This window comes from Hesperophylax consimilis, chromosome 11 (genome assembly GCF_061612785.1).
Source record: "Hesperophylax consimilis isolate HC1 chromosome 11, BYU_Hcon_1.0, whole genome shotgun sequence".
Taxonomy (NCBI): domain Eukaryota; kingdom Metazoa; phylum Arthropoda; class Insecta; order Trichoptera; family Limnephilidae; genus Hesperophylax; species Hesperophylax consimilis.
Window position 1 is genome coordinate 26,979,473 of NC_142846.1, and position 19,801 is coordinate 26,999,273.

Consider the following 19,801-nt stretch of genomic DNA (forward strand, 5'->3'; position numbering starts at 1 on the left):
AACTCAAGGATGTCTGTCTACTACTAGAAAACTACCAAGATAAAAGAAGAAACACCAAGCCTTCTAACGAGCCCCTTCTACCAAGCCTCGCCTCTCGGTCAACCAATCAAATCAAACCAGAGTTTAACGACAAGAAGTTTTGCACCTTCTGCAAAAGAACCGGGCACACACAATCATCTTGCTTCAGACAAGCCAAACTTTCGTATACCCTAGATAACAGAGGCCACCAAAAGCGCCCCGTGACCATTCTCCTCAACATGATAACTTGAGAGAAATCTTCAAGAGATCAAGAAATAATCTTGAAAGAATACATCCTTCTTACAACTTAATTGCAAGACCACCTACAGATTTCTCTAAACCTCCGCCAAATTGGTCCAAGAGAACTCCAAAAAACTAAGACTCAACCCCTCGAAAATTCATTCAATATCCAGGCCTACTGAATGGACCGAGTGGTTGAAACACATTGCATATTTCAAAGAGGCCTTACAACTTTCTACGGTGAGCTGCACCCAAGCTAAAGATGGTCGCCCATACGCGCATTTTTCTGTTAATGACGTCGTCTTCTCTGGACTACTGGATAGTGGAGCTTCAGTTAGCTGCCTCAGCGGTAACGCCCACATTCCCTTTGTCAACAATGGATTCACAATCAAAAAACACCCCGCTTTCGTCACCACTGTAGACAACAACACTCAAAAAGTCACAGGAGCAATTGTCCTACCTGTCAAGTGTGGAAGCAAATCATTTCCAATAAATTTTCTAATCGTACCAACCATCACCCAGAAATTTATTCTTGGAGTCGATTTTTGGAAAGCATTCAACATTGCACCTCAGGTTTTCAACCCATGCAGCAACACAAGCGACTCCCTTTCGGTTTAAAAAACAGCCCTGCTGAGCTACAAAGACTGATGAACAGACTGTTCGGCCCCGAATCCGACAATAATTTGTTCTGCTACTTGGACGACCTAATAATCATCAGCAACACGTTCGAAAAACACATCACCACCCTAGAAAAAGTATTCCAACAACTCAAGTTTGCCGGATTAACAATCAACCTAAAGAAATCCGAATTTTGCAAATCACGCCTACGCTACCTCGGCTTTGTAATAGACGAAAAAGGTCTAAGGACCGACCCTGCCAAAGTCGAAGCTATGACAAACTTTCCCAGGCCAAAGAACGCTAAAGAAGTTAAAGGTTTCCTTGGCCTCGCCGGATACTACAGAAGATTCATAAGGGATTTCTCCACAATAGCGGCCCCTCTTAATAAAATTACCGGTACCCGAAAAGGTGTCAGTAACTTCACTTGGTCCACTGAAACTGAAAAGGCTTTCACCTCTCTAAAAACAGCACTGCAATCTGCACCGGTACTAAACTGTCCAGATTTCAATCTGCCTTTCACCCTGCATACAGACGCCTCCAACGTTGGAATCGGCGGAGTCCTAACACAAGAATTCCCCGACGGCGAACACCCAGTGGCATACTTCTCTCGTAGTCTAAATAAACACGAAAAAAACTATGGGATAACTGAAAAAAAACTACTCGCAGTCATGGACTCTATCCACCATTTCCGCGGCTATATCGAAGGCAGTAAGTTCTCAGTCATTACCGATCATAGCAGCCTAAAATGGTTGATTTCTTTAAGCAACCCTTCTGGCAGATTGGCCCGCTGGTCGTCTCGCCTATCCCAATACACCTTTAATGTTATCCATCGTAAAGGCGCAGACAATATTGTCCCAGACGCCCTCTCAAGAATAGAACTCGCCACTCTGACCTCCGAAGAAGCAACACCAACTCCTACCACCAAAGACACTTGGTATTTAAAAACCTACGAGGAATGCAGGAACAACCCGCAAAAATTTCTCAACTTTATTATAAAGGAAGGTCGGTTATATCGTAACTGCAAACCACAACTGTCTATACTCGAGGACTATGCTTGGAAGCTAGTCATCCCCTCAGAGGACACACAAAAAATTATCATCGACAATCACAGCGGCCCCGGATCCATACACCCAGGAACTTTCAAAACTTATAAGAAAATAGCCTTAAGGTATTACTGGCCAGGCCTGTTTAAACAAGTTCTCAACTACGTCTCTAAGTGCGACATTTGCAAAGCATACAAACATAGTACTGCACCCCCATCTGGTCTCATGAATAACCCTAAACGAGCGGACAGGCCATTACAATCACTCTTTATGGATCTCATCGGCCCCTTCCTCAGAAGCTACGCCGGAAACATGCATATACTTAGCATAGTGGATATATTCACCAAGTTCTGTTGGATCTTCCCATTAAAAAGAGCCACAGCATCTGCAATCATAAACTTGTTAGAAAAAACATTTTTTATCCCCTACGGCACTCCTCGCACCATCATTTGCGATAATGGAAAACAATTCATAGCTCTGGAATTCAAGGAATTTCTGGCCAAATACGGCATAAAAGATATTTTCTATAATACACTTTACACGCCTCAAAATAATACAGTAGAGCGTTACAACCAGACCATCAATACAGCTCTGGCAATCCTGGTTGACAAAGATCAACAAACATGGTGCAAAAATCTAGAAAAAATTCAAGCTGCACTAAACAATACGGTGAACCTCACTACTGGATACACCCCTTTCTTCCTGAAACATGGTATGGAAAAAATTGTCCATGAATCCTTGCATTGGGACGCTAGCTCCCCATCATCTTCCCTTTCTACTGATAACCCATCAGAGAACTACGCTCACCGTCTTGAAGAACTTTCCGCTATTTACAGCGAAGTCATAGATGCGCTAATACTTGCTCACAAAAAAAGTGCAAACAGATACAATTTACGCAGGAAACATGTTACCTTTAAGGAAAACGACACAGTTTGGAGACGCAACAACACACTCTCACAAGGTGCTCTGTACTTCTCTGCAAAACTGGCTCCTCGCTTTGTTAAAGCAAAAGTGCTGAGAAAAATCTCAGATGTAGTATATACCCTATCGGACGCCTCTGGTAAACACATCGGTAACTACCACGTGAAAGATATTGTCAAACTAGGAAGTGTGGACACAATGGACACCACCTTCACTAGGTCACCACACACATAGCTAACAAACTTTTGGCTCTACCTTTGTCCCACGAGATTTGGCCCTCGTGCAGACAAACGGCATGTCTTATCGCGTAAGTTTCATATAAAAACTCGCATTTCGACCTCTGCAAGGTAACCTTCTCATTTTTCTAAAAACACAGAAGTGTCAACTGTGGTTTTTAAATCATTTCTTACCCATACATGTACAACTATGCTCTTTTGTATAAACCTTTTGTTATTTTTGTTTCTTTGTCACACCTCACCGTGTAATGTTTATAAATTGTACTCATATTTTGTACGTATCTTCTCTGGAACTGATCATTCCAGTCAAGAGACTTTTTACGCCTCCCAAACAGTTTATGCTCCCGGAGTCATGACCTTGGACATTAATTGTTAGTCGTCACTATTCTGACACTTACAACACTAAATACATAACTATTTTTTGTCGAAACTACCACAAAAAGTCACGTACAACGTTGTATTATAAATTTTTTTTTCTCTCTCATGTTCTTCACATGTTCTTCACTTGTTCTTCACATTGTTCTTTCACATTTGTTCATCACATTTGTTCCAATGGGTTACATCGTACATAAAACAATGACCCTTTTCAACATACACCCAATTGAGGTGAATATTCTACCCCTGTAATTTGTAATCATAATGCGTGTGTAAATTCCAGTTTGGTATCGTCATTTGATTCAAATTACACAAGTGTATTTTCAATTTGGTAGGCGGGAATGGGTACCGCCGCCCTGGGAACCATTTATTGGATTACCAACACCTCTGCCACAGGTCACCCCAAGTGGTTCGCTACGTTTGGTGACTTAGCAGGGGTGCCCGGGTTCATGGGTTAAGGTTTGCCCAGGTCTTGGTGGCGGGTGCGTCGGCCCACCTTCTGCGTGGCGGGCCGGTTGGGAGATGCTGGTTGAGGGAGACCCTTTACAACCGGTGACCGCTGTCCGGGCCGCTCGATAGTACAGGGGCCCGACCCTCAGACTCACGACTAAGGGTGGGCTGCCCCATCAGCGAGTGAAAAAACCCCGCCACTGCTGTTGTGCCGGTTCGTGACCGGAGGGGACCCAGCAGCAGCGTTTGGGGCGCATTGGATGCCCTCTCCAGCCGGACTCTCCCAGCCTATCGCCTAGCACCGCAGTGGGTGGGCTGGAACCAAACGCTCATCACTCCTGGACAGCCTGAACCCCAGATTCCTACCCACCCCTCATACCTTTCCTTTCCAGACCTTTCCTTTCACCTCCTACCCTTATAAAAAAAATAAAAAAAATAAAAAAAAAAATTCATGAACATACAACACAACAATTTTAACATCGTTACAGCGGCGAGTAGCAGGCGTCCCCGGTGCGGGCCAAAACTGTTGGTAAATTTTGCCAACATTCGCGGCCTGCACACAAATTTAAATTCCGTCCATCACCATCTTTTGTCCCAACGTCCCAACCTTCTTTTCCTATCCGAAACTCAGATAGCCGAGCCGCCAGACTCCTCCTATCTGGACTGCCCGGGCTTTACCCTCGCAAGCAAATTCCGACTGAAAGGAGGAGTCTGCCTCTATAGTCGAGCTGACGTCAACTGTGTGCGACTATTGAGTCTGGAAAACTCCAGATTCGACGTAATGTGGGTGCGCGTCAATCTTGCCAGTACGGCAAGATTCTACGCATGTCTATACCGCTCACCGAACCATAGCGAATCAGACACTTCCGAGCTCTTCAAACATTTGAGCGATACTATTGATGATCTCTTGCCCCGCTACCCTTCGGCCGAGTTTGTTGTTCTGGGGGACTTCAACGTTCATAACGAACCATGGTTGAAGTTCTCAGGCCCAACGGACTCGGCTGGCCGACAGGCGGAATCCTTTGCCATTTGCTACGGATTAGAGCAATTGGTTCAGGAGCCTACAAGGGTTCCTGATGTCCAGACTCACCGCTCCAATCTGTTAGACCTATTCTTAACTACTGTGCCACACGGTTATAAGATTGACGTCACAGCGCCTCTGGGATCATCTGACCACTGCCTAGTGACGACATCAATCCCCGTTAGCCTCGGACCAACCAATGAGAGGCTGAGGAGAAAAGTGTGGCACTATAGGTCAGCAGATTGGTTCGGTATGCGGGCCCATTTCAACGCTTTTCCGTGGTCAGCTGTTTGTTTTCGGACTTCGGACCCTTCAAGATGTGCCCAGGAGATTGGTGAAGTCATCAAATCGGCGATGGATGGCTTCATACAATCGACTACTAAAGAAACTGGTGTGGACTCAAAGCCGTGGTTCAGTCGACAATGCTCCGAAGCAGTTCGACGAAAAAACGCGGCTTACCGAGCCTACAACACATCTCGAACGCCCGAAAGCAGATCAGCATACAACAAATCGGCAAAGGAATGCAAGAGAATCATCAATGGTAGTATAGACAGTCCTGATTTAATTAACCTCATTGAATTTCATATACCCACGAGAGCTACTCGTTCTAAAATTTTGTTTAAATGCAACAATATCAGGACTGAGTATTCCAAACACTCGCTTGTACCTAGGTTGCATCAAGTTAGTAATAGATACGCAGATGTGGCAGATCTATTTAACTGCACGCAAGGTAGGTACAAGAGGGCTTTGCTATCAAATCTTTTCAATCAATATTAATTTAATCTAATTCTACCTTATTTGCACTATAGAAACTTATGTACTTGTATCTCTTGTTTACTTACTTACTTACTCTCTAATGTCATTTCACAATCAAATGCCACATATATTTGTAATTCTTTTTGAAAATATTTCTACGATTTTAACTGTGACATGTTATCATTGTTTATGGTATATTTATACCGTTGATATTAAATAAATAAATAAATAAATAAATCAATAGGTCAAAATTCGAACACGACCTGCAGATCAGCAAAAAGCTGGCTGCCTGCCCGCATGGCAGCAGAGCATTCTGGTCGCTTGCGGGCTCAATAGGTCGAAATTTTTGCAAACCCAGTTTGCCACCTCTTACCAGACCTGACGGCTCACTAGCAAACACCGCCACCGAAAAGGCTAACTTATTAGGGAAAATGTTTGCGGAAAACTCGACCCTCGACGACGGGGGTGCTGTTCCGCCGTCGGTTCCTCACTGCGGCTTCTATATGAAAAAGCTGAGGATCCGGCATCGGGATGTACTCCACGTCATACGGGGGCTCGATGTTAACAAAGCTAGTGGACCTGATGGAATACCTGCCCTGGTATTGCAGAGGTGTGCTGCGGAAATAGTTCCAGTTTTGACAAAGCTCTTCAAAATGTCCCTGAAGTGTGGCACTGTGCCCTCTGGTTGGAAAAAAGCGGTAATTCACCCTATTCCCAAGAAAGGTGACCGCTCCAACCCGGCCAACTACCGCCCCATAGCGATCACATCAGTTCTGTCCAAAGTGATGGAACGTGTGATCAACGACAAACTGCTCACATACCTCGAGAAGAACAAAATTATCAACGACCGTCAATACGGATTCCGGCGGAACCGCTCGTGCGGTGATCTTCTCGCGTATGTGACGCATGTTTGGGGGCGGTGCCTGGAACGTCACGGTGAGACCCAAACGGTCGCACTAGACATATCCAAGGCCTTTGACCGGGTCTGGCACCGAGGACTTGTCAACAAATTGCATTCTTACGGACTTCCCGCATCCCTGTGTACGTGGATTGCTGACTTTTTAAGGGATAGGTCGATTCAGGCGGTTGCTGACGGTTTCACCTCTTCCTCGCACTCCATAAATGCTGGCGTCCCACAGGGATCGGTTCTGTCTCCGACTTTGTTTTTGTTGCACATCAATGACCTTTTGACATGTGCACCGATTCATTGCTACGCGGATGACAGTACAGTTCATGATAGCTTTTTGTTTGACAAGCCCCCAAAGGGCACACAAACTCCAACGGCTCGGAGGGCTTTGAAGCAGAGAATGGACGGTTATCTCGAGAGTATTTCCTCCTGGGGTAAAAATAATCTCGTCGAATTTAATGTTTCAAAGACCCAATCCTGTCTGATTACGTCTAAAAGGGATCCAAATGATAATCTAGTCTCCTTCAACGGAAGCAATCTTCCGAACAGGCCTTCCATTGATATGCTTGGTGTAACTATAAGTGACCAGCTCAGGTACGGGGGCTCCATCGAAGCCAGAGTAAAGTTGGCCTCTCAGAAGCTGGGCGTACTGTACAGGGCCCGCAGATACTTTAATAGTACACAACTGCTCACCCTGTACAAATCGCAAGTTCGCCCTACTGTCGAATTTGGCAGCCATCTCTGGTCTGGAGCCCCAAAATACCTGAAAAAAACCCTTGACTCTGTGCAGAAACGGGCGGTCCGTTTGATAGATTCCCCAATCTTAACAAACGGACTGCAATCTTTAGAGCACAGGCGTCAGGTAGGTATGCTGTCCTTGTTCTATCGGTATTACAATGGAAGATGCTCTGAGGAACTAGCGTCATTGATCCCTTCGGCACCGGTGCGTAGTCGGGATACACGCCAAACGCGCGCCCAACATTTGTACACAGTTGACACTTGTCACATGAGAACGGGTCGCTTCTACGATTCGTTCTTAAGTTCAACAGCTCGGCTGTGGAACGAACTGCCGGCCTCTGTGTTTCCTCCCTCCTACAACATGGGACTCTTCAAGACCCATGTTCACTCCTTCCTCTCCAAAAAAAGACCCTCCACACAGCATCCCCAAAGATGACATAGGCCCCGAGGGAAATTATTTTCTTCAGGGCCTCCTGTGTGGAGTAAATATAAAAAAAAAAAAAAATAAAAGTTACAATTACCTTTGTTTAAAGTTTTTTCAGTTTCTTCTAAAAATTGAATGGCGCTCAACATTCCCATTTGCTCTAATTTGTTGTTTTTTCAGAATTTGATATTGACACGTCAATTCTGAAAAAGGTTGTTGTAAAGGAGAACAAACGCCGATTTGCCCTCCTCATCAATAACAATGTATCATACATAACACCTTTCGGTCACATTGAGTATGTAAAATCTTAAGATCTCAACTTCCTGACCCCAATTTGTTATATTATGTATTATTTTTTACTTAAATAGCATTAATTTGCCTTGTCAAATACATCGAGCCAGGCCACTCATATTAAGTCATCCTGTGTCTCTAGGTGCCTTTTGTATTAAATTTGTATCATAAAGCTCACAACATTCGTGTTCGTGGCAATTTTGGCAACACCAAATGTGTTCCCCAGTTTTTGTTTGGTCATTTTAAGTAGGTAAAACCCTATCAGGTCTTAAATAAACCACTACAAACCTTTTTGTAAGCAAAGAGTTAGTAAAACCAATAGGTCTCTTCTGCTATAACTGTGTGTCTTGTAAGACATCCTTAGGCATATGTCTTGTATTATTTCCAACTTAACGCATAAACCCAACCAAAGGTTATGCCATCGTCCTTTTTGATAATACCAATAGCCACAACTTGATTGGTTTTGACATTGTGTATGTATCTTTTTCCGGTATTGAAATGGTACTTTTTTATTATTGAACGTTGATTTGTTATTTTCATGATACATGAGAATGTTACAATATCCACCATGAGACGAGGGATCGTTATAAAGTCGAACACTCTACATGAGAATGTTATAATATCTACCATGATACGAGAAGCTCGTTATAATTACTTTTTACTGGCTAACATACACTGTGGCCAAAGAGATAATTTGTTCCATTAAATGGTTATAAATATCTATGTTGTACCATCCTTTCAATACTAGGGTCCTTTCGTAATTCGTTCAACTTCTACATGAGACGTGAAGACGTTATAATACTTACCATGATTCGTGCGAACGATAAAATATCTTGTTGTTGTTTTCTTTAAATAAATTGACACTATGTACTTGTTCTACCGGACGTAGATCATTTTACCCTGACTTTCCGCCCTTAATTGGGACCCTTTTGTATAACTCGTGACACTGAGGGAAATGTCCTTCACTGTAGTGAGAATTTTTTGTTCTATTCAAACAAACATGAAGCTGTGCATTCAGCAATTTCTTTTCGCTAACTGATACCTGTGGACTTCTTGTCAGCGGACCCAAGAACCATCCACTATCCATTGACCATGGACTAGCCATCAGCTTCACTTTTGGTTATGAGGTGTTGTGTCGTGGGAGTTAATCGAGACAGTGACACAAAACCTCCTAAATCGTTGTCTGGGAGACGAATAAGAAAAACTCCCAGGTTTGTGAAGCTTGAGCAAGGGTCTGTCATGTTCTTACAAACTGTAGAAGATTAAAAACGACCCCTAATCTTTCACCAAATACACGTGAAAGATTAGATTGTTATAACTGTGTATTCTCCTTCAACTTTTCATCAAATTCATGTATATTTGTAAAGAGTTACGAAATTTGCTGGTTGATATATTTCGTCCTCACATAGAGATCGAATTGAGGATTAGCTCAGTCACTATCAATTTTCGCTACTCAACCCTCCATCCTTCACCCCTGCATCAAACTCATGTACATTTGTAAGAAGCTAGGAAATCTGCTGGTTGACCACATTTCGTCCTCACATAGAGATCGAATGGGGAATCAGCTCCATTACCAACAGACCTTCTCGCTCAACGCCATTTTTTTTTTCATCCCTCATTATCCTTGAGGTTAATTTCATGAATCTGGAAGGTGTACCCTACGCACATAGCGTATCGTCTGTCTATAAGGCAATCTTTATCCATGAAATTTGCTTCAAAATAACCTCTCCTTTTCACCCCATTCCTAGGTAATCAACACATTTCTTGTAATTTTGAAAGTCGTAAGTTGTTATCGCTCAAGCGCTAACACCGGCCATGGAAGGCCAACTTCTTTCAGAAACTTGGTGTTACTACTGTACAACCACCTACCTATACCTTGTATATCAAATAGGTAACCTCGCGCCAGTCGTGATATTTTGTTTTGTCTTCCCAATCTCGGGAAACTCGTGGTATAATCAGCATATTGGATCTCTCTCTACTCTCTCTCCTCTCTAACCAACTACGTTTTTTTTGTCTTTTTGTCTTTTCTCTTGAACACAATTTGTTTCTCTCTAAACGTTTTTGCATCATTGGTCTACCAGGCAGGTAAACTTCAAGAATTTTGGCTCTAATAATAACCTGTCCCTGGATTAAAAAAAAGACCAGCAGCCCTCCTCATCACCTGCAAGCTGAGCTTCACTTCTTTGCCGCCTTCACTTCCATCACTCACATCTCTCCAATCTTTGCGTACCAAAAACACCCGACCGCACCCAAATTAGGTGTGAGTCGTGCGTGTAGTAGCAAATCAAGTTGTCTCATCATTCAAACCACATTCAAAAGAACCAACCTCAGAGCATGCCAGCTCAAGGTTAGTTATGTTCCTGCAAATCAACCACTTGCCGTTCTTACAAATCAACCACTTGCCATTGTGCAATCAACCACTTGCCGTTGTGCAATCAACCACTTGCCATTGTGCAATCAACTACTTGCCGTTGTGCAATCAACCACTTGCCATTGTGCAATCAACAACTTGCCGTTGTGCAATCAACTACTTGCCATTGTGCAATCAACTACTTGCCAGTGTGCAATCAACCACTTGCCATTGTGCAATCAACCACTTGCCATTTGTACAAATCAACTACTTGCCGTTGTGCAATCAACTACTGGCCGTTGTACAAATCAACCACTTGCCTATGCGCAAACTCAACATAATAGCCATCACACGCATCAATCATCAATCAACTTACTGGTATTACCCCATGTTATTACCAACTTCATTTCACCTTGACAACCACTGCTCCACCACATCAGCATAATGGAATTCACGCTGGTACAACAACAGAACCCGGATACTTCTGGCCCTCAACATCACCATCTCTCAACCACAACCAAGAAGCACAGTTCAATTTCTATGGCCCTAGTGATACTTGAGTGCAATCTCAAATGGGTCAAGTTACAGTGAAAGTGTAACTTTAATAACTTCAGTGAAATTACGTCCACTTGGTACTCTACGAAAACACTACGCTCGTCAAACTTAGCTTACAGACCAATGAAATTTTTGAGTCCTTGTCTTTTCATCATTGCATAACCTTGTATGTTTGTCTTTTCATCACTGCATAACCTTGTATGTTTGTCTTTTCATCACTGCATAACCTTGTATGTTTGTCTTTTCATCACTGCATAACCATGTATTTTTTCTTTGTTTTTTTGTTAAATCAACACTGCTTTTCTCTCTCTACTTCCCTCACGACAAGGTGAAGAGGATTTTTTGCGCCTAAAGCTTCATTACCACGTCGCCTTTTACTGGCGGAGGGGGAATGTGTTACGTAATACAAGTCACCCTACATAAAAAGGATGCTCACTTTAACCCCACTTTCCCCATGCAAACGGTCGCGGCATACGTGACGGACCACCCACAGAGTCCACGGCTCGAGACCCATCGCTGCCCGCCGAGCCGCCAGTCTAATTTTGACCCCGGTCCCCTCAACAGCGTGGCCGCTCGCGGAACAAATTCAGCAACGCTTGCATTGATTGCCGCGCAAATTATGCATTATTAGAAACAGACGTGATCTTGTTCTAGTTTATAATTAATATCACACACCCAAGTCACAAACATGTGCCGACATCTCCACTCCAGCTTCACCGTCGGAGCCTTGCTTCCGGTAAATTCCAAGTGTGACGCAATAACGATTGACCATTGCGTACCCCGGAGACGCAGTACATCTACGACTCGACACGCCATGCCGCTACCCATCATCAGAACCTGGAAACCTGTAAGCTTCCGTTACACCTCTTTCTTGTGTTCAAATCATTAATACATGTGAAATCCTCGTTTCATCCGGTCGTTACAGAGAGAGAAGAGAGTAGAGATCCAATTCAACCCTGTGTTTTCTTTAGAAGATGATTAATATACCTTGTGCCTTTTACTCATGTGTTATTATTGTGATGGCCTTTTCCAAACTCCTGACCGACGGACGAACTAATGAATAAAGGAGTTCCTCACCCCTGATTGTATCCGAGTTCTCATCTGCTTACCCTTTCACTGAGCTAGCCAATTTTCAACACGGGTTCAAGTCCCGATGGGTTATAACCATATTATAGCACTGAGCTCTGTATATAATAGCAAGTTCAACAACACCTGAACAACAAATACAATTATTTTAGAGTGAAAACGTATCCTTATCTTCCAGACTGATAGACAATTGGGTAAATTATAAGGAAAACTGTAAACAAGTGAAACTTTTATACATACCGTGTTATACGTTTTTTTTAATATTAAACAGACTTTTATAACTTGTTATTTTCATTTTATTTTATTTTATTTATTTAACGCCAGGGCTTTTACATGTAGGTGGTACAATTTTGATGACAGACAATTTTGAAACATGAGAAAGAAATAATAAAAATAAAATTACATTAAAATAGTATATTAAAGTATAAGTGGATAAACAGGTCTTTAAAACACGCGTGATTTTTCGAGCACGACGGCGTAGCCGAGTGCTCGAAATAAAGCAAGTGTTTAAAAGACCAGTTATCCACGAATACTTTACGCTATTTTTTTTATTGGTACACTTTGAAAACATAAATCAACAAAATAACAATATTATTATTAAAAATTTGGAAATAAGAACTATTAATGAATTCGTGATGTGACATCACAATATTTTGTTGTCATGGAAATGAAAAACACAAACATTATATTTGACGTTTAAAATATTCCTGTCAGATTTATAGTTAAAAGTTGACATTTAGACTTCACATTTTGTTGATTTGTTGATGATGCCATGGTAACTTTAAAAAACGCGCGTTCCATAAAGTGCGATTTAAACACGCTAGAGCGTACTTTAAATGAGTAAAAAAGGGCACCAATAGAAAAAAATAATATATGCAAGAAACAAAATTAAAAAGAACAAGAACATAAATTTAAAAAAATACAGCGACTTAACTGGTTTACAAAAGTACAACTTCCATTTATGAATAGTGTTGAAATAAGTATTTTACGTGATCCACAAAATTCGTAAAGTTAATATTAAATATATCGACATCACCTAAGTATTGGTTTCCCATAGTGTGAAACCGTTGTATTGGGTAATTACGCTTATGTGTGTTGCAGTGGAATAGTGTATTTTGTCGTGTTGTTATTGTAGGTATTCATAAGTTTATGAGTTGCAGAAGTTTGCAACAGTCGAATTTAGAGTTTAGAATTTAGAATAAAAAAGTTAAGTCGTTTATTTTACGCCTGTCTTCAAATGTGTGTATTTTTAGAGTATTTAATAAGAAAAGATATTGTAAGTCTTCTATAATATTGTATTAAATATATAACTCCTGTTTCACTTAGATAAGTTAATACGTTAGATAATTTATGTATTTTCTGATACTTTCACATCTGTGCGTATTGTATTCGTAATCATATTGTTATCCACGACTCCCAATACAGGTTATGATTATCCTTACGGGATAAGTACAGTAAATGGTTATATGTGTCCTGAAGAACTAATTAATGTAGAACGCTTACATAACGTAATACAATATTGTTTCATTTTATGAGATTATTGGCTACGATATTATTTATAGGATTATTATCTGAAAAAAATCGGATGTGGAGAATTCTTTTTTTCAGCATTGAAATGAAATTGAAAATGGCAGAATTTACATTGCGTGCTTGGTTTTCAAGTTAATATTTGACTTCATAGGGCAGTAGAGTTCTAACTGCATCGAGATATCAAACATTGTTAATTGAACAACACAAAAATATATTTTTTTAATATAATAAGGTTTCAGTAGAAAATGTCTAATTACAGTATTTTTACAACGTAAGAGTAATCAAAAGATAAGTAATGGAAACGGATACTAAGAAGAAGTTTGATATAAGTGCCTGCATCTAAATCTGGCTTCTTGTATGGAAGTACACGTATAAGCACTATATTGCTGAAGACTTTGCCGTTACATGCACTCGAAGCCGGGGATGGAGAGTGTAGGGGATACTAAATTATGTCCACGCCCTCGAGAGATCCGTCGTCTTGTTTAACGACGCCAGAATGATTCTTCCGGCGTCTTAACATAATATGCTGGAATAAATAATACAAACAGCGTATTTTATTAATGAAAAATGTCAAAATAAATAAATAGATTGTTACGATACCTAACGACAAGGGGTGCAGTATAATAATACTGAAATGACAATGAAAATGAACATGTTATCATCAAGTGTATAGTAATTTTGGTTGACTGTATGGGGTTGTTTTTCCAGTGAAATTTGTCCCTGTGAAATCTGGTTCAACGAATTAAAATTTGCTTTGAATTTAACCACAATTTTCTAAAAATGTTTGTTTTAAGGATTCAGAAAAGCGATAAGATATGTAGGTACTTACCTACTTGTAATAAAATAATATAATATTTCAAGAGACAATTGTATTTATTATCTTTTTCAAAAATTGATTGATAATTAATTTCCCGTGATTATCATAACTTATTATTGCATTAGTGCGAGGTCTAGGAATGACTGGGGAATTTAACATACCATGCAAATAAAAATATTGAAATGAATGCACATCTACGATCTTTTAAAAGATACACCGCTATTCTGATATGCTGACGACAGCACTGTATGAGAGGGACATATGTTTAATACGACCCCTTTTCTAGATTAAATATCGTACGGAATGGGTAAATTTTAAGACAATCGTGCTAGAATCGTGCCTCAGTCAGGGCGAACCTGAAAATCTACAAGATATACATTTTAGGCCATTTCGGATTTAGGAATTTGCAAGAAATGGCTCCAGCCTATATGTCGGAACTATGTATCCGGCAAAACTTTAGCAATTGACTGCTTACTCTAAGGTCAGCAGATCGAGATGTTAGTAATCGTCTAATCGAACTTTCTGGGTCAAATCGAGCCGTTCACTATGATCGCTCTTTTCGTTGGACAGGCCCGCTCATTTGGAATAAACTTCCCTATGCTCGTACTAATCTCCAGAATTTTGCTGAATTTAAACGGACTTTAAAATCAAAATAATTTAAAAAATTCTTGCTTTCATAAATCTTAAATTCTTTTCACTATTTTATAATAAGCCATATTCTCAAACATCCGGTAATTGGTTGGTTTCGGTTGCCTTTTTATTGTACCTTTTTTAAATGTCTACTCAGAAGATTCTCATTTCTGAGCACAAACTGCCTCCTGTTTTATATTATGTTTTAGTTTTAATATCCTTGTTTTGTCATGTTCTGCTGTTATTGTTATTTTTTGTTTTGTCATCACTTTGTATAAACTGTACATTTAGTGTTATATTATTAGATCTGTATTAGGTAAGGCATAATTTTAAGAATATGACATACTAAAAATACCGTTTTGAAGTTCGTTATATTATTACACTTTAAGTCAAATGACACTTAACTCCGCTATATTAATGCCATGTTTATTTATTTATTTTAAAAAAAAAACAAACAGCTTTTATATAATATACAATGATAGATATAAATAAACAAGTTAACTGAAGTCAAGCCACAGAAGTTTTTTATGTTAAAGTTCATTGGAAATGAAGTTTTAATATCTTAATTTGGTGTTAAAGGAAGGGGAGAGGAAGAGGAAAAAAGGAAGAGGATAGGAGATGCTCCCGATACATTCCATACTCTCATATCAATAATCGATCGTTATTATGTTATTATTATTAGAAAAATTAGGTGAAAGCAATGACTAGTTATGTACAGTAGGCACGCCACTTGGAATATTCCTTCCTAACAAAGGTTCTATTGAGATGCTTGAATTGAGGGTCTTAGACAGGTTCAAGTATCGGGACTCCGATAAAGCCCTGTTTAATCTGACCTTCAAAAATATCTGCTGATCGTATTTCCACCTTCATTCTTATCCGAGCTTCTTCTTAACCATTAAAATAACGAAACCATGCCATCAACCCCTTGTTGACCCTTTTCAACGTCGCCAAGGATGGATACATGGTTATGTACTATGTCAATTCAGGACAGATCATTTAGTGTGTGTAAAATAAAATTAAAATTCAGGAATATCTAAGTACGTGCACTGCATACATAAGTTAAATAAATGCACAGAGTTGTTGCAGGTTCGGCGTAATATCGGTTATTTTGTTTGAAAATCATCATCATTCTGTTGCAGGCAGATAATAAATCATAAAAGAATAAAGAGTTGGAACCAACCTACCGTACACATATCTTTGTATTTTTCTACCCAGTAATTCAAGTGTATAGCGGCATAAAATTTTATAAAAGGCGTGAAAAATGTCAATTGCACTTTGCAGAAAGCATTGATATGTAAATAGTTTGCATTTTTCACAGTCCCGACTTTCATCAAGTTAATAGTTTGTTCCTGCACTCGAGCCGAGCCCCTCGTAAAGTGGGGAGATCGCGGCCGCGTTATCCTAAAAACGTGGCGTAATATTTCAAACATAAAAATAAAAATTTGCCCCGCAAAGTAATTTCGGCCGGGATCTAATATTTGTGTACGACCAAAGACGGCTCCTACTTTTATACGTTAGGGTGGAGACACCCTCGGAATGGGGCAGGAACTAAGTAAAATAAACTGATCCCATAAAGAATGAATGAGGTCTATAGCTTGACAAGGAGAATGCATCGGCTGAACATGTTACACGGTATTGAAAGCTATTCCATATTAATGTTATTTGGGAGTACATTACTCAGCAAAATGCCTGGTATTTGCTAAATTACGTCATTTACACCCTTTTTGCGAATACACAGATACCTAAAGAATGTGCACTGCATATTGGACAGAAAACTCATTTAAAGTATGAAGAGTTTTAGATCTTTTTTATTACTGGAACGTACCTAGATTAGGTACAATTGTTCGAAAACGGAACGGCCACTTAAGCGTAGGTAAAAACTATTTTTATTAAGTGAAATATCGCCACCCGGCGGGTTAAGGTAGGAACTGTGGGAAGGGATTTATTAATGCGTGTCTTGAAGAGGCCCGGATTATTTGAAAAAGAAAAACAGATTAAGAGCTATCTAACTCTACAATCGCGAAAACCGTCGGTGAGTACATATTTTTCGGGCGCTCGTTTGTTTGAATTATTTGTATTTATTATGGATGTAGAGCGGTTAATATCCCAAAAACTTTAAAAAAAATATAATTAAATTCCGAAAAGTTGTGCTAAAAAAATTTCAAGACCTATATGATTGTGTAAACTTGACTTAATAATAAAACACAATACCGCGATTTTATCTCACTAATTTGCAAGTAACTCAATGATTTTGCCGCTTATTCTAACTTGTATCCAGTACCTAAGTACCTAGAGAATACACAGATAAATGCTGACTAGATGTTGACCAGATGACCACGTTGACCAGTTGACATGTTGACCAGTTGATAAATGATGCCACCCTAATTATATATTTCGCATTCGCCATTAATTGTGTGTAGTGTATTCACAACGCACGTGTTTTCGTGCTATTTTAGGTTAGAAGTAATGAAGACTGCCGTGGATTTGTTGAAATTCAATATTCCAGGTAACCCCACCTCCCTGGGAGAATAAACCACCTTTGCCGTATAATTTATGCGGTAGAACCATCAAGTGAATTAAATCTGCAATTAGATGAATGGATAGCCACTGTAGTGAAAAGTAAATTCACCGAGTCGGAGGAAAACAAACCCAGCCCGGCAGAGGGAGAAATCATCACAAAAACTTAACAATCACAATATTGTCTCTCATCCCTTGTTTACCTAAAGCTACGCTACAGTCTGCTACTACTGCTTTAATAATTATACGATATTTTGAAAATTAATAACGGTTTTGCTATAATACCTAAGAGTAATTATTGTATGTCTAAAGGAAGGAAAGAGATATTCGTGTATGAATGAGATGAGCTTGATTATGCTGAACGCATAGACAGAGAAAACTTACTGGTGTAAAATATTGCTATTTTATTAAAAATCTGGTCAAATTATTTGTTTTCCTAACTTTTTAAAGAATGAATCAACAGATTGTAAGTTTTTAGATTCTCACGGCCAAAAGCATTTTTGTTGTTTGTTTTTGGGGTGTTATGCCATGTTGCGCTAACTCCTTCTTTAGCCGTCGTTTCGACACACATCTTCGGATCTACCGGATCTGCCCTGATGATGGACACTGCAACGCTGTCCGAAACGTCGGCTAAAGAAGAAGTTAGCGCAACACGGCATAACACCCCAAAAACAAACAACAAAAATCAACAGATTTCCTAACAAGCTATCAGTAAAACGCGAATGTTTTAAGAGGATGTCAGAATACTAGTTCATAAAAATTCTTATATTTTCGCATTTCATCATTATATTTATAAGCGCAGATGCATGAACATGTGTTTCGATATATTCTGAATGTTCTTATATTGAAGTGAAACTTCTTTACGCGCGTCATGCAATTTCGAGGAGTAAAACCAACTCATGACCGAAACGAAAATGCGGGACCGATTAAAGTTCATTTGATGTAGTAAAAGTTTTGAAGTAAAATATAAATGCTTCTTAGCTCATCTCGACAACTGGCGTTGGTGGTGTAATGGTCAGCATAGTTGCTTTCGAAGCAGTTGATCCGAGTTCGATTCTCTGCCATGGAATATTATTTTTTTGTTTTTAAGGAATTTTTTTTTTTTAATGGTTGACCATAATATCAATCCACTAAGTAATATTTTAGGCCTGTAGCATAATTGAAAAGTTAAAGAATGATATAAAATTTTTTATGATGTTAACGATAAAAAAATGAAAAAAAACATAAAATTAAAATAAAAAATGGGCCAACGGCACGCGGTGTTCCCAAGCGGTCACCCATCCAAGTACTGACCGCGCCCAATGTTGCTTAACTTCGGTGATCGGACGAGAACCGGTGTGTTCAAAATGGTATGGTCGTTGGCAAAAGTTAAACAATATTAATTTCTATTCTACCTGCCAATAAATATATGAAAATTAGTATAAAAAAGCCCTAATAATATTGAAAAAATTAGCAAGGTGTGTGCGAGGTTGATAAAAATAATCATTACATACGCGCTTGAAAAAGATCGTAATTACATTAATAAGTTTGTAGGAATTTTTTTTTTCAATGGTTGACCATAATATCAATCCACTAAGTAATATTTTAGGCCTGTAGCATACTTGAAAAGTTAAAGAATTTTATGATATTATTAATTATAGTAATGATAAAAAAATAAAAAAAACATGAAATTAAAATAAAAAATAGGCCAACGGCACGCGGTGTTCCCAAGCGGTCACCCATCCAAGTACTGACCGCGCCCAATGTTGCTTAACTTCGGTGATCGGACGAGAACCGGTGTGTTCAACATGGTATGGTCGTTGGCAAACGCTAAACAATATTAATTTCTACTCTACCTGCCAATAAATATATGAAAATTAGTATAAAAAAGCCCTAATAATACTGAAAACATTAGCAAGGTGTAAATATTATATACCTAGTTTAACTCACTCTCCTAACTCATCTTCGCTGTCTACAGGCAGAGCGCACGACTGTGGTCGTGAAGAACCGAGGTTCGATCCCCGCTTTAACTAATTTTTTTTTTCTTTTTTTATAACTTTTAATTTTTTTTATCACATGCTACTTATAAATATGTCAATAGACAGAAAAAAAGAGAGAATGAAATGAAAAGAGAGAGAGAGAAGAATACTAGAAGTTTCACTTCTGTCTTGCGTAGGCTTGACACACCCATTTTTTTTTTTAAGAAATGGCCTGTCATCACGTTTTTAAAGGGATTTTAATAATTCGGCAATACTCATTTTTCTTCGCGTAAAAGGGTGTGTCTTCTTTGTATCTCGTA

General features: G+C 39.5%; 2 non-coding genes across 2 annotated transcripts; both read right to left on the reverse strand.

Moving 5' to 3' along the window:
* Window positions 1–18,767: 18,767 nt before the first annotated feature.
* On the reverse strand, window positions 18,768–18,886 carry LOC149419984 (5S ribosomal RNA). Its single transcript, XR_016302846.1, has one exon. It is a non-coding gene; the product is annotated as a 5S ribosomal RNA (ribosomal RNA).
* A 322-nt stretch (window positions 18,887–19,208) lies between these two features.
* On the reverse strand, window positions 19,209–19,327 carry LOC149419985 (5S ribosomal RNA). The gene has a single exon (XR_016302835.1). It is a non-coding gene; the product is annotated as a 5S ribosomal RNA (ribosomal RNA).
* Between the last annotated feature and the right edge of the window lie 474 nt (window positions 19,328–19,801).